The following is a 12,824-nucleotide window of genomic DNA, read 5'->3' on the forward strand; positions in this document are numbered from 1 at the left end:
CAAAATACTATATTACCAAGTTAATATAAATATTTTTAAACTTAAAAGCAAACCGTTCAGTGTCATTAAAAAAAATCTTTATCCAAGGACATGCTTTTATTTATTTTAGAGAGAGGGGAAGCGATAGGGAGAAAGAGAGAGAGAGAGAGAGAGAGAGAGAGAGAGAGGTTAGAGAGAAACATTGATCAGTTGCCTCCTGCATGCACCCTGACCAGGGATTAAACTGTAACCTGGGTATGTGTCCTGACCAGGAATCAAACCAGCAATCCTTTGGTGCACAGGATTTGATGCTCAACCAACTGAGCCACACCTGCCAGGGCCAGAGCTTCAATCTTTCAAGAAGCAAACGTTTTGGAAATTGAGTGTACAACAAAATAATGTGAGTACACATAACACTACAGAAGTGTCCACTTAAAATGGTTAAGATGGTAAATTTTATGTTACATGTATTTTATTGTTTAAAAAAATTGTTTCCCTAGCCAGTTTGGCTCAGTGGTAAGAGTGTCAGTCCATTGACTGAAGGGTTGCAGGTTCGATTTCGGTCAAGGGCACGTACCTCAGTTGTAGGATGGATCCCTGACCACAGTGGGGCGAGTGCAGGAGGCAGACAATCAATGTGTTTCTCTCACATCAATATTTCTCTCTCTCTGTCTCTCCCCTTCCCTTCCACTCTCTCAAAAATCAATGGAAAAAATATCCTCAGGTGAGGATTAAAAAATTGGTAATATCTGGGTTTCTTTTATGGTCATTACTATTATTTATTAATGATTATTATTGAAAATAATGTTGAATAAAGGAGGGAAGTGTTTGAAATGATTTTCTTAAATGTCAAATATGCTAGGTACACCCAGCCAAGCATACAAATAGTCATGCTTTTAAGGCCAACTTTTTTTTTTTAATATTTTTATTGATTTTTTACAGAGAGGAAGGGAGAGGGATAGAGAGCTAGAAACATCGATGAGAGAGAATCATCGACCAGCTGCCTCCTGCACACCTCCTACCAGGGATGTGCCCGCAGCCAATGTACATGCCCTTGACTGGAATCGAACCTGGGACCCTTCAGTCCGCAGACCGACGCTCTATCCGTTGAGCCAAACCGGTTTTGGCAAGGCCAACTTTTCATCATTGGAAAAATAAATAAGATCAAAATGAAACTTCATCTCAGATGGCTAATAGATGGGGCAACAAAGAACTGGCCCCCAGTGCATCTTTTTGAGGGGCCAGAGAATCTGAACCTTTCAGAGATTAGAGAAACAAAAGCTGTCAAAGGAAGAAAGACTGTCTTCTAGGGCAGATTTCCTTTTCTTTTTAAAAAAAATTTTATTGAATTTATTGGTATGATATTGATTAATAAAATTATAAAGGTTTCAAGTGTACAATTCTCTAATATATCATCTGTATATTATATTGTGTGTTTACCACCCAAAGTCAAGTCTCCTTCCATCACCATTTATTCCCCCCTTTCCCCTCTTCCAGTTACCCCAACTCTCAGCGGGTCATGAAATCAACTTAAGTGGGTTAAAATTAGTATATTATAAAAATTAAATAGAATTAAAACTATCAGAATGCACTGTATTTTTTCATGAAAATTTTGTTTTAATTGTTTATAAATCCTAGTGATGTAAGTGTATTTCTTTTTATTTTATTTTATTGTCTAAAGTTTTACATATGTCTCCTTTTCCCCCAATTGACACCCCCGCCCCCGCCATTCCCACCCCAGGTAAGCCCCCACCTAAGTGTATTTCTTATTGTGAGTTGAGGTCAATAAAAGTTTGAAGGTCAGTGTTCTAGGGTAACCCCCACGGAGGGATATTTAATTCTGCTGGGAAGAAATGAGTTTTGAGTTGTTCTTGAAGGAAATCAAAGTTCGCCAGCCAGTAAAGGGGAAAGACTATTTCTAGGCAGAGGAAGCAGCACAGGGAAGGAGCCCTGGGCAAAGAACCTGAAAACCAGGATTGGACAGCACCTGAGTGTAAGCAAGGCCTATTTTGGTGTCAGGAATGAGTTCAAATGTCAGCTCTACCACTGACAAGTTGGGAGTCCTTGACTGATACACAGAAAACACTCAGTAAATAGCAACTACTAGTTGTTGTTTTTTTCACCTTCCTTTCCACTCCCCCAGAAGAGGTGTGTCTCCACCTACCGGGCAGTGGTTCTCAACCTTTTTTTTTTTTTTTTAAATATATTTTATTGATTTTTTACAGAGAGGAAGAGAGAGGGATAGAGAGTTAGAAACATCGATGAGAGAGAAACATCAATCAGCTGCCTCTTGCACACCCCCTACTGGGGATGTGCCTGCAACCAAGGTACATGCCCTTGACCGGAATCAAACCTGGGACCCTTGAGTCCGCAGGCCGATGCTCTATCCACTGAGCCAAACCGGTTTCGGCGGTTCTCAACCTTTTTAATGCCGCGGCCCTTTAACCTTTTGCACTCGGATGTCCAGTGTGACTCGACACGGTTAGCATTGGAACAAAGGAATCGAGAAAAAAGCAAGCGAGTGCAAAGGGTTAATACAGTTCCTCATGTTGTGGTGACCCCCAACAATAAAATTATTTTCGTTGCTACTTCATAATTGTAATTTTGCTACTGTTATGAATTGTAATGTAAATATCTGTGTTTTCTGATGGTCTTAGGGCCCAGTGATGGGCAACCTTTTGAGCTTGGTGTGTCAAACTTCGTGTGTCAAAAAACTTGGTGTGTCAAAAAACTGAGATAACTCGGGTAGTGTGTCACTTTGAGGAAAAAAACTAACTCCAAGACTCTAGTCGCAAATGTTTCATCCTCAGGAGCAGCAAATGTTTCATCCTCGGCATGCGGCCGCGTGTCATCAGAAATGGCTACGCGTGTCAGTGCTGACACGCGTGTCATAGGTTTGCCATCACTGTTAGGCGATCCTGCTAGTGGTTCTCAACCTGCTGTAGAGCCAAAGACCATCGAAAAACACAGATATTTACATTATGATTCATTAACAGTAGCAAAATTACAGTTATGAAGTAGCAACGAAAATAATTTTATGGTTGGGGGTCACCACAACATGAGGAACTGTATTAAAGGGTCGTGGCATTAAAAAGGTTGTGAACCACTGAACTGGGTCAGCGTTTAAGAGAGAACAGGGAAAGAGGAAGAAGATAGAGGAAGGACCTAAGAAGTTCCTTATATTCACTTGTGAACAGAATAAACTAATCCTAGAGTTGGCCAGGCAGTCACTTTGTCTGAAAAAATAATCAATTAAAATTGCTACATGGAGCATCAGGCAGGAATCTCAGCTGATTTTGAAGATGCTAATAATTCATATTCAGTTTGGATACTGGTAGTATTCTTCCTACCCACAGAGAGGAAGTCTGTGACCAGACCAGAGAACTAACTCAAAGATAATTGGCTAATTATTCATTGCTCTTGAGAATAAAATCAACCCATAGTCTGAAGCTCAGGTAGTCCACTCGCAGTTACCCGCTGGCATAAAGGACAGGGTTGAGACGAGTTTGCTGCCCTGAATCGTGGCGATGGCTCTGAACACTTCCCCACCTCCTTAACCAAGCTGTTCAGTGAAGAACTGAATTGCATGGAGGAAGTCTTTTCCTACATTTCTACTTCGAAAAATAATATTTAGAACTACAGTAATTCTAAAAATGCACATGTTAGCCCTGGCCGGTGTGGCTCAGTTGGCTGGAGCATCATTCGGGACACTGAGAGGTGGTGGGTTCAGTTCCCAGTCAGGGCACGTGTCCAAGTTGCAGGTTCAATTCTAGTCAGGGAACGTGTGGGAGGCAACCGATCAATGATTCTTACATTGATGTTTCTCTCTCTCCCCTTCCTCTCTCTAAAATCAATAAAAAAATTTTTAAATGGGTATTTTATTCCAAATGTTTACATGAGCTCCCTAGAGAATTGAAGTTCCTCAGGACCATATAACCCACATCTATGGATTCATCCCAGAACTTACGGATGAAATGGGGGGAAAGTCGTATGTAATGGGAACAGAGAGGCAGCACACAGAAGTGGAAAGTATGTGTAGCTTTGACATTGCAGTAGTGAATTAAAATCCTCACTTTGCTGTTTATTAAATGGGTATCCTTCCCTTACTGACTCTTGCTTTCTTTTTAAAAAATATATTTTTTATTTATTTCAGGGAGGGAGAGAAATATCAATGATGAGAATCATTGATCGGCTCTCTCCTGCATGCGCCCTACCCGGGATAAGCCCACAACCTAGGCATGTGCCCTGACTGGGGATCGAACTGTGACCTCCTGGTTCATAGGTCAACACTCAAGCACTGAACCACACCGGCTGGACAAGTCTTGCTTTCTTTATCTGAAATGCTGACATGATTAATCCCCATCTCCTAGGACTGTTGTTAAGTTGAAGCCCTCCCCATCTCCGACTTGGGACATTACTGTATTTGGAGATGGGCCCTTTAAATAGGTAATTAGGTTAAAATTAGGCTATTAGGGTGAGCCCTAAACCAATCTGACTGGAGTCCTTAACAAGACAATGAGATTTGTACACAGAGACCCAGAGATGCACACTCAGAGGAGAGACTGAGAAGGCAGACCTGCAAGCCAAGAAGAGCAGCCTCAAGAGAAACCACACCTGTGGACACTTTGATCTTGGACTTCAGAACTGTGAGAAAATAACTTTCTGTTGCCCTAGCAGCTAGGGGCCTAGCCGGTTTGGCTCAAAGGATAGAGTGCCAGCCTGTGGACTGCAGGGTCCCAGGTTTGATTCTGGCCAAGGGCACATACTCGCGTTGCAGGCTTCACCCCCAGTATGGGGTGTGCAGGAGGCAGCCGATCAATGGCTCTCCCTCATGATTTATGTTTCTATCTCTCTCTCCCTCTCCCTTCCTCTCTGAAATCAATTAAAAAATATTTTTAAAAAAGGAGGCAACCAATCAATGTGTTTCTCACTCTTTCCCTCTCTCTTCTACTCTTTTTTTTAAAAAAAATATTTTTTATTGATTTTTTTACAGAGAGGAAGGGAGAGGGATAGTGAGTTAGAAACATCGATGAGAGAGAAACATCGATCAGCTGCCTCCTGCACACCTCCTACTGGGGATGTGCCCGCAACCCAGGTACATGCCCTTGACCGGAATCGAACCCGGGACCCTTCAGTCCGCAGGCCGACGCTCCATCCACTGAGCCAAACCGGTTAGGGCTTTCTCTTCTATTCTTGAAAATCAATGGAAAAATATCCTTGGGTGAGGATTAAAAAATAATAATAATAAAATAACTTTCTGTTGGTTAAGCCACTAGTCTATAGCATTTTGTTATGGCAGCCTGAGCAGGCAGGCTAATACAGTTAGCATTATAGAAGTGGGCTGAACCAGTAAGAGAACAATGACAGGAGACAGATTCCATCCTACTTCTGTAGACCTGAATCTTGTCAGTTGACCTCCATTCACACATTTTGTATCCCTCTAAAGCACAGTTGTCAGGACTAACCGAGATAAAGTCTGTAAAGATGCTATTAACAATAGATGTCCTGTAACAGTGAGTTCCTTCACTTCTCTCTAGATCAGAGGTTTTCAACCTTTTTCATCTCATGGCACACATAAGCTAATTATAGTACTAACATTCTGTGGCATACCAAAAAATATATTTTATGCTGATCTGAGAAAAAATAGGTATAATTCTGATTGATTTACCAAAAAAAAAAAAAGTAATTACTGCCCTTTTGGCTCCAAGGTGATTTTTTAAATATATATATTTTTATTGATTTCAGAGAGGGAGGGAGAGATAGAAACATCAGTGATGAATGAGAATCATTGACCAGCTGCCTCCTGCACGCCCCCCACTGGGGATCAAGCTTGCAAGCTGGGCATGTGCCCTTGACCGGAATTGAACCTGGGACTCCTCAGTCCGAAGGCCGACATTCTATCCACTGAGCCAAACTGGCTAGGGCTCCAAGGTGACTTTTTATTTTTTTTCCAAAGTGACTTTTTAAAAAATCATGTACCTGTACTTATTTATAAGGATGTCTAGTATCAAGAATTAACCAGTCCTGGCCTGTTAGCCCAGCCCGGGTAGCTCAGTAGTTCGAGTGTTGTCCCAATATGCCAAGATTGGGGGTTCAACCCCCAGTCAGGGCACATATAAGAATCAATCAAGGAAAGCATAAGTAAATGGGACAACAAATTGATGTTTCTCTCTCTCTCTCTCTCTCTCTCTCTCTCTCTCTCTCTTTCTTTCTCTCTCCTGCAAATCAATTTTTAAAAAAAAAATAAATCAGTCGCAACCTTATTATGTGACATGACCAATAAGATAAGATGCAACTCTATTATATGACCTGTATTTATGGTTCAAGACAGGGCATTCACACACCAGATGGCTATTGTTGTGTTGTCTGTTGTCATTATTTTAATTTGACAATCTAAGGAAAAGAGGTCAATGCCTCTGGCTAAATTGTCAGGTACTGCATGTTTTAAATTTTTTTGAGGCACTGGTTCAAAAATCACTGTTCTAGATATCAGTTTTCTCACCAGTAATGCAGGGGACTAAATGGAATGAGTAATCTTCCCTCCAACCCCCTCCTGTCTTCTCAGCTCACCTTCTGTGATTCCAACAACTTTAGGAACAAAAGTATAAGCCCGAAAAGTATTTTCAGAGCACTTTCCCTCACTTTGTCTCCCTTCTGATTTGATTCTACATTTGCACATCAATCCCAAGGAACCGAATGAAACCCCACCAGGCCAGACTCACAGACTAACCAGCCCTAAAAGTTTCATAGCAGGCAAATCCAGTCACGCAAAACCACAGTCTTTAGTGTTAAGGCTTCTATACCCCCAGGCACAAGCTTTAAATAACTGTAAACCCAAATTGTAATATTTGGTTCCAAAACCCATTTAAAACCCCATTATCTCTCCACACGGTACCTGGCTGAACAATCCAGTTGCCCTGTTCTTGGTGGATCACATGCTTTTAAAATAAAGATTCTTTTTATTTGCTTTCTGTTTCACAGTGTGAGGCCTGGTGTCTTGTGGATCGGAGGTCTCTGTGTTCTGTGGCTGGGGATTGTAAAGGCAAACACTGACGAGTTATCTTTTTTCTTTTCTTTCCAAAGCATAGTAAGAATGGTTTGGAAACAAGAACTACTGTGCAAAAGGGGAAGATGAGTGTAAGTAGAAGTAGCCAAAAAGAAGTGAAACTTGAGACTTAAAGATGCAAAAGCTAGAAATGTACATTAGGAAAGGAATTATTCATTTGTTTCCTATTTGTTCATGATATGTGAATCCTATTGCTGTTGGCTTATTTATTCTATAGCTTAAAATGAAGCAAAGTGTTTTGAATATTTAATTTGCATTAATTTTTATGGGGGAGAGAGAGAGAGAGAGAGAGAGAGAGAGAGAGAGAGAGAGAACGAGCTGGTTTGGTTGGTTAAAGCATATTGTTACTGAAGTCAAAGTCATGCTTACCATGTGTATCTTGGGTCCCGACAGACTTCTAGCAAATGCATACTCTCTGTCACCAGGGTCCTGGGCAAGGTTAGCACAGAGCAAATGCATCACCACCGTCAGTCCGCTCCACTGGTGTTGCACAGGGCATTTCCCGAATACCAAGAGCCACAGCCTCCCATTGGCACACACACAGTCACAGCTTGTGGTCACAAATTCCAGAAAGCCAGTTTACCCTAAGCTCTGGAAATGGAGAAATCTCCTGGCACTTCTCTTGAGAATGACATTCTTGCGTATTCTTTCCCCTATCATTGCACAAATGACCACAAGCTTTTTTATGTTACTTAACTTCTTATTTCAAAAAAGGCATACTGACATTAACCTGACATAGAGGAATATCTAATTTTTTCCCCCATGTAAATTTCTGCATTTTAGGGTTTCTGTGGGAATAACAGCAGTGTTTCCCAACTTGGAGGTGCACTTCTGTAAAGTGGAATCAAGGGCTGTGTTATGAGCTGGATTTTTAAAACTTTAGTAGGACCTATATGTAAATGTATAGTCACAGAGAAAAAAATTGTAAAGATAGTTATCAAGCTCAGCCGGTGTGGCTCGGTGGTTGAGCTTCGACCTATGAACCAGGAGATCATTGTTTGATTCCCGGTAGGGGCATATGCCCAGGTTTTAGTCTCAGTCCCTGGTATGGGGCATGCAGGAGGCAGGCAGCCTATCGATGATTCTCTCTCATCATTGATGTTTCCATCTCTCCCCCTCTCCCTTCCTCCCTGAAATCAATCATATATCCTATATAATAAAAGGCTAATATGCAAGTTGACTGAACGGTGGAACGACCAGTCATTATGACCCACACTGACTACCAGGGGGCAGATGCTCAATGCAGGAGCTACCCCCTGGTGGTCAGTGTGCTCCCACAGGGGGAGCACCACTCAGCCAGAAGCCGGGCTCACAGCTGGCAAGCGCAGCGGCAGTGGCAGGAGCCTCTCCCGCCTCTGCGGCAGCACTAAGGATGTCTGACTGCTGGCTCCCTGCAGGGAGCGGGCCTAAGCCATCAATCGAACATTCCCCGAGGGCTCCTGGACTGCAAGAGGGCACAGGCCAGGCTGAGGGACCCCCCACAAGTGCACGGATTTTGTGCACTGGGCCTCTAGAATATATATATAGATAGATGATAGATAGATAGATAGATAGATAGATAGATAGATAGATAGATATGCATATATGTGTATATATAAAAAAGATAGTTACCCAATTATTAACAATGCTTATCTCTTGGGGGCAGGATTATGGCAATTTTGTTTTCTTCTTTTGCTTATCTGTATATTCTAATTTCCTTTTCAAAACAAGTATCACTTTTTTTTTTTATAAGAGAACATTTATTTATACAATTACAGAGGTAGAAGAAATAATTCGTAGAAGTGGGCTGAGGAAATGAGTTATGGAGGCAAAGGAAGGGCCCTAGGAGCTTGGGAGTGAGGAAGGCAATGGTGATGTTGTGGTGAAGGAGGAAAAGGAGGGGGAGGGGAAGGGGAGGGGGAGGGGAGGGGGAAGGAAAGGGAAAGGGAAAGCACAACTACCACTTTTGTAATAACAAATGATGTAATACAGGATAAAAGGGGGAAATGTGGAAATGTGGTTGTAGTGGGCCACCCAAATATATCAGGTCTTAATCCCTAGAACATGTAAATGTCATTTCTTTGTAGATGTGGTTAAATGAAGGATCTTGAGATGGGGATACAATTCTGGATCATCTGGGTGAGCCCTAAATGCAATTACAAGTGTCCAGCAATTCTGAACTTTTGTTGTACAAACTGCCTGTTAAAGTTTTTTGTCTCTTCTCTTATAAATCAATTTTATTGAATGATAGTTTATACACATGAAAATATACCCATTTGAAGTGTACAGTTGGATGAGTTTTGATAAAGGCTACCCCAAACATCATACAGAAGACTTCCATGGCCCTAAAACATCCCCTCAAACCTATGTGCAGGCAGTTTCCCTGCCCACCAGCTGTGGCCGAAGACAATCACTAATCTGCTTTTTGTCACTGTAGATTACAATGTCTCTTGTTTCGAATTTCTTATGAATGGAATCATAGAGTATATATTCTTTGTGTCTGTTTCTATCATAACTTACCATAAGGTTTTTTATATTCATCCATATTCTTGTATAGGTCATTAATTAATTTCTATTTATTGTTGAGTACTATCCCAATCATATGTATCACATATATCACTATATACTAGTGATATATATATATGTATCACAATTTATTTTTATTCATTAATATGTTACTTTATGTTTGGGTTGTTTTCTAGTTTTTATCTCTCTCTCTATCTATCTATCTTAATCCTCACCCAAGGATATTTTTCCATTGGTTTTTAGAGAGAGTGGGAAAGAAGGAAAGGCAGAGAGAAATATCCATATGAGAGAAACACAGTGATTGGTTGCCTCCTGCACATGCCTTGACCAGGGCCCAGGCTGGGGAGGGCCCTGCAACCAGGAACATGCCCTTGACCAGAATCGAACCTGGGACCCTTCTGTCCACAGGTTGACGCTCTATCCACTGAGCCAAACTCGCTAGGGCTGTTTCTAGTTTTTAGCTGTTATGAATAAAGCTGCTATAAACATTTATTTTTGTAGACATCAGTTTTTATTAGGTAAACTAGAGGCCCTATGCATGAAAATTCATGCACTGGAATGGGGGTACCTCAGTCCGGCTTGCCCCCTCTCAGTCCAGGAGCCCTCAGGGGCAGGAGGCGACCCGGCGATCAGGGGAAGGCAACACCCCATCACATCTCTGCTGCTGCCACTGCCGGCAGCACAAGCCTCGGCTGGCCCTGGTTACCTGAGCCTCCAGCAGCTCTGGGTGGCTGGGCAGCCGCCATCCAAGGCTTGCCTGCACCTCGGGCCAGCCCTGGGTGTCTGGGCAGCTGCTATCTGAGGCTTACCTGCGCCTCGGGCCGGCCCTCGGCGGGTGGGGAGCTAAGGGGACTGGGGGACTCTGGAGGCAGGCGCGTGAAGTGGCCGGGCCTGTCTCGGGGTGGGCCTGACCTGAGCACGCACCTGCCGCCCCTGCGGAGCTGAGGGGACTGGGCATCACCATCTTGTGGCTGTGGGCGCCGCCATATTTGCGGGTGTGGCAGTCAATTAGCATATTCCCTCCTTATTGGCTGTGGGTGCCGCCATCTTTGATGGCGTGATGGTCAATTAGCACATTCCCTCTTTATTATATAGGATACTTGGGATCAGAATTGATGGGTTAAATGGTAAGTAAATGTTTAACTTTATAACAAACTATCAAATTGTTGTCTTTGTGTATTAGAGTTCTAGGTGTTCCACATCCTTGATAAGAGCTTGATACTATCGTTTTTTAAATAAACTTTCTTAGAACAGTTTCAAATTTTTAAAAATTGTCATAATACAGAGTTCTCATGTACACTTGCACCTACTTCTCCTATTATTAATATGGTAAATTTATCAGTTTTTAAAATGTAGTTATTCAAAGGAGTCTGTAGTGGTATCTTGTTGTGGTTATAATTTCTATTTCCATGTGACTAATGACATTGGGCACCATAAGGTGCTGATTGGTCTAATGAGTATCTTTTGTGAAATATCTATTCAAAATCTTTTGTTCATGTTATAATGGCAATGAGATATAAGAATTCTTAGGGACCAATTGTTTGTCAGATAGATGGATTGTGAATGTTTTCTCAGTTTGTGGTTTGTCTTTTCTTTCTCTTTTTTTCAAATATATTTCTTTATTGATTTCAGAGAGGAAGGGAGAGGGAGAGCTAGAAACATTAATGATGAGAAAGAATCATTGATCGGCTTCCTCCTGCACGCCCCCAACTGGGGATTGAACCTGAAACCCGGGCTTGTGCCCTTGGCCAGAATAGAACCTGGGACTCTTCAGTCCGCAGGCTGATGCTCTATCCACTGAGCCAAACTGGCTAGGGTTGTCTTTTCATTGACTTAATGTCTTCAACAGCTTTTAAATTTTATGAATTTACTTATTTCACCTATGATTTGTACTTGTTGTATCATATTTAAGACCTTTGTTAACCTGAGATAGCAAAGATTCCATCTGCAATCTTAATTCTTTTATTACCATGTAACATAACATATTCACAGGTTATGGGTTTTAGAGTGTAGACATCTTGGGGGCCATTATTCTGTCTACCAAGTAATTCCATTACCAGAATGAAAAACTGCTCTTCTGTTGCTAGTTTGCTGAGTGTTCCATGCTCTCTAAAAATCAATGAAAAAAAAAATCCTCAGGTGAGGATTAACAAAAAGAGAGAGAGAGAGAGAGAGAGAGAGAGAGAGAGAGAGAGAGAGAAGAGAGAGAAGGGGAAGGAGATGATGATGATCATGAAGAGGAAGGGTTGGAAAATATGAAGGGGAGGAGGATGAAGAAGATGAAGAGGGGGAGAAAGGAGAGAAAAATGAAGGCGATGACTAATGGAACACTGATGGATTCCAACCTTCTTTTTAAATTTTATCCAATCCCTGGGAGCAAGTTTCGGTCTCTCTCTCTCTCTCTTTTTTCCTCTTGTGCTCAGATGCCTAGTTTTTAAGCTCTCTTCTCTCTCCTTTATACCATGGTTCTCATCTTATTTGGAGGGGAATTACCTTGAACAGAATACAGTGCGAAAATAATCTCCACCCCTTTCTGTTCCAAATATATTTTTATCTTTTCCTGTCTCAACAAAAACGTTATGGAACCAACACCACCGTGTTCTGTGGGAAAAAAGAAAAACCTGATTTCATTAGCTTTGCTGGAAGCTGGAGGGTGCTAGGCCCGCCTAGTGCATAGAATTCTCGCTTTCCCCGCTCCTTGCTCTGTATATTGGACTCAGATTACACTGTCTCTGTGGGAATATGGGCAGTTAGCATTTACCAACATGTATCTGTCTACTTTCTTTTGTTTAAAAAGAGGAAAAGATAAAAACAAAAATGGGGGGATAGAAGGAGGGGGTTAAATAAACTGGTTGGACTAACGTTATAGGAGTTCTAGGAAACGGTCAAAGGTCTACAACCATATGAATGCTCAATGAAGAAAAGGTACCTTTAAAACGATGGGCAATTTCATGGCATTTTCACTTGCCTTTGCCCCATCCCCCCACGAAATCTTGGGATCCTAAACCGAACTGACCATTAGAAACGTCCCTAGTTCTAAAACTCTTTAACCCACCCAGTTAACAAAAACGAAGGAACTAGGTAAAAGAAAAGCCAGAAAACATGAGCCTTAAAGAAAACAAAACAGCCTACAGGGAGGAGGAAGCCGGAGTGGTCCACAAACTAGAAGTGAACTTCCTGTCCTGGGTAAACTTCCGGGATCAACAACCGGCGGCCCAATCAGAACCTTTCTCCGGGAGCCAATGGGGGAGCACATTACAAAGAGCCAATCCCC

This window comes from Eptesicus fuscus, chromosome 16 (genome assembly GCF_027574615.1).
Source record: "Eptesicus fuscus isolate TK198812 chromosome 16, DD_ASM_mEF_20220401, whole genome shotgun sequence".
Lineage (NCBI taxonomy): Eukaryota > Metazoa > Chordata > Mammalia > Chiroptera > Vespertilionidae > Eptesicus > Eptesicus fuscus.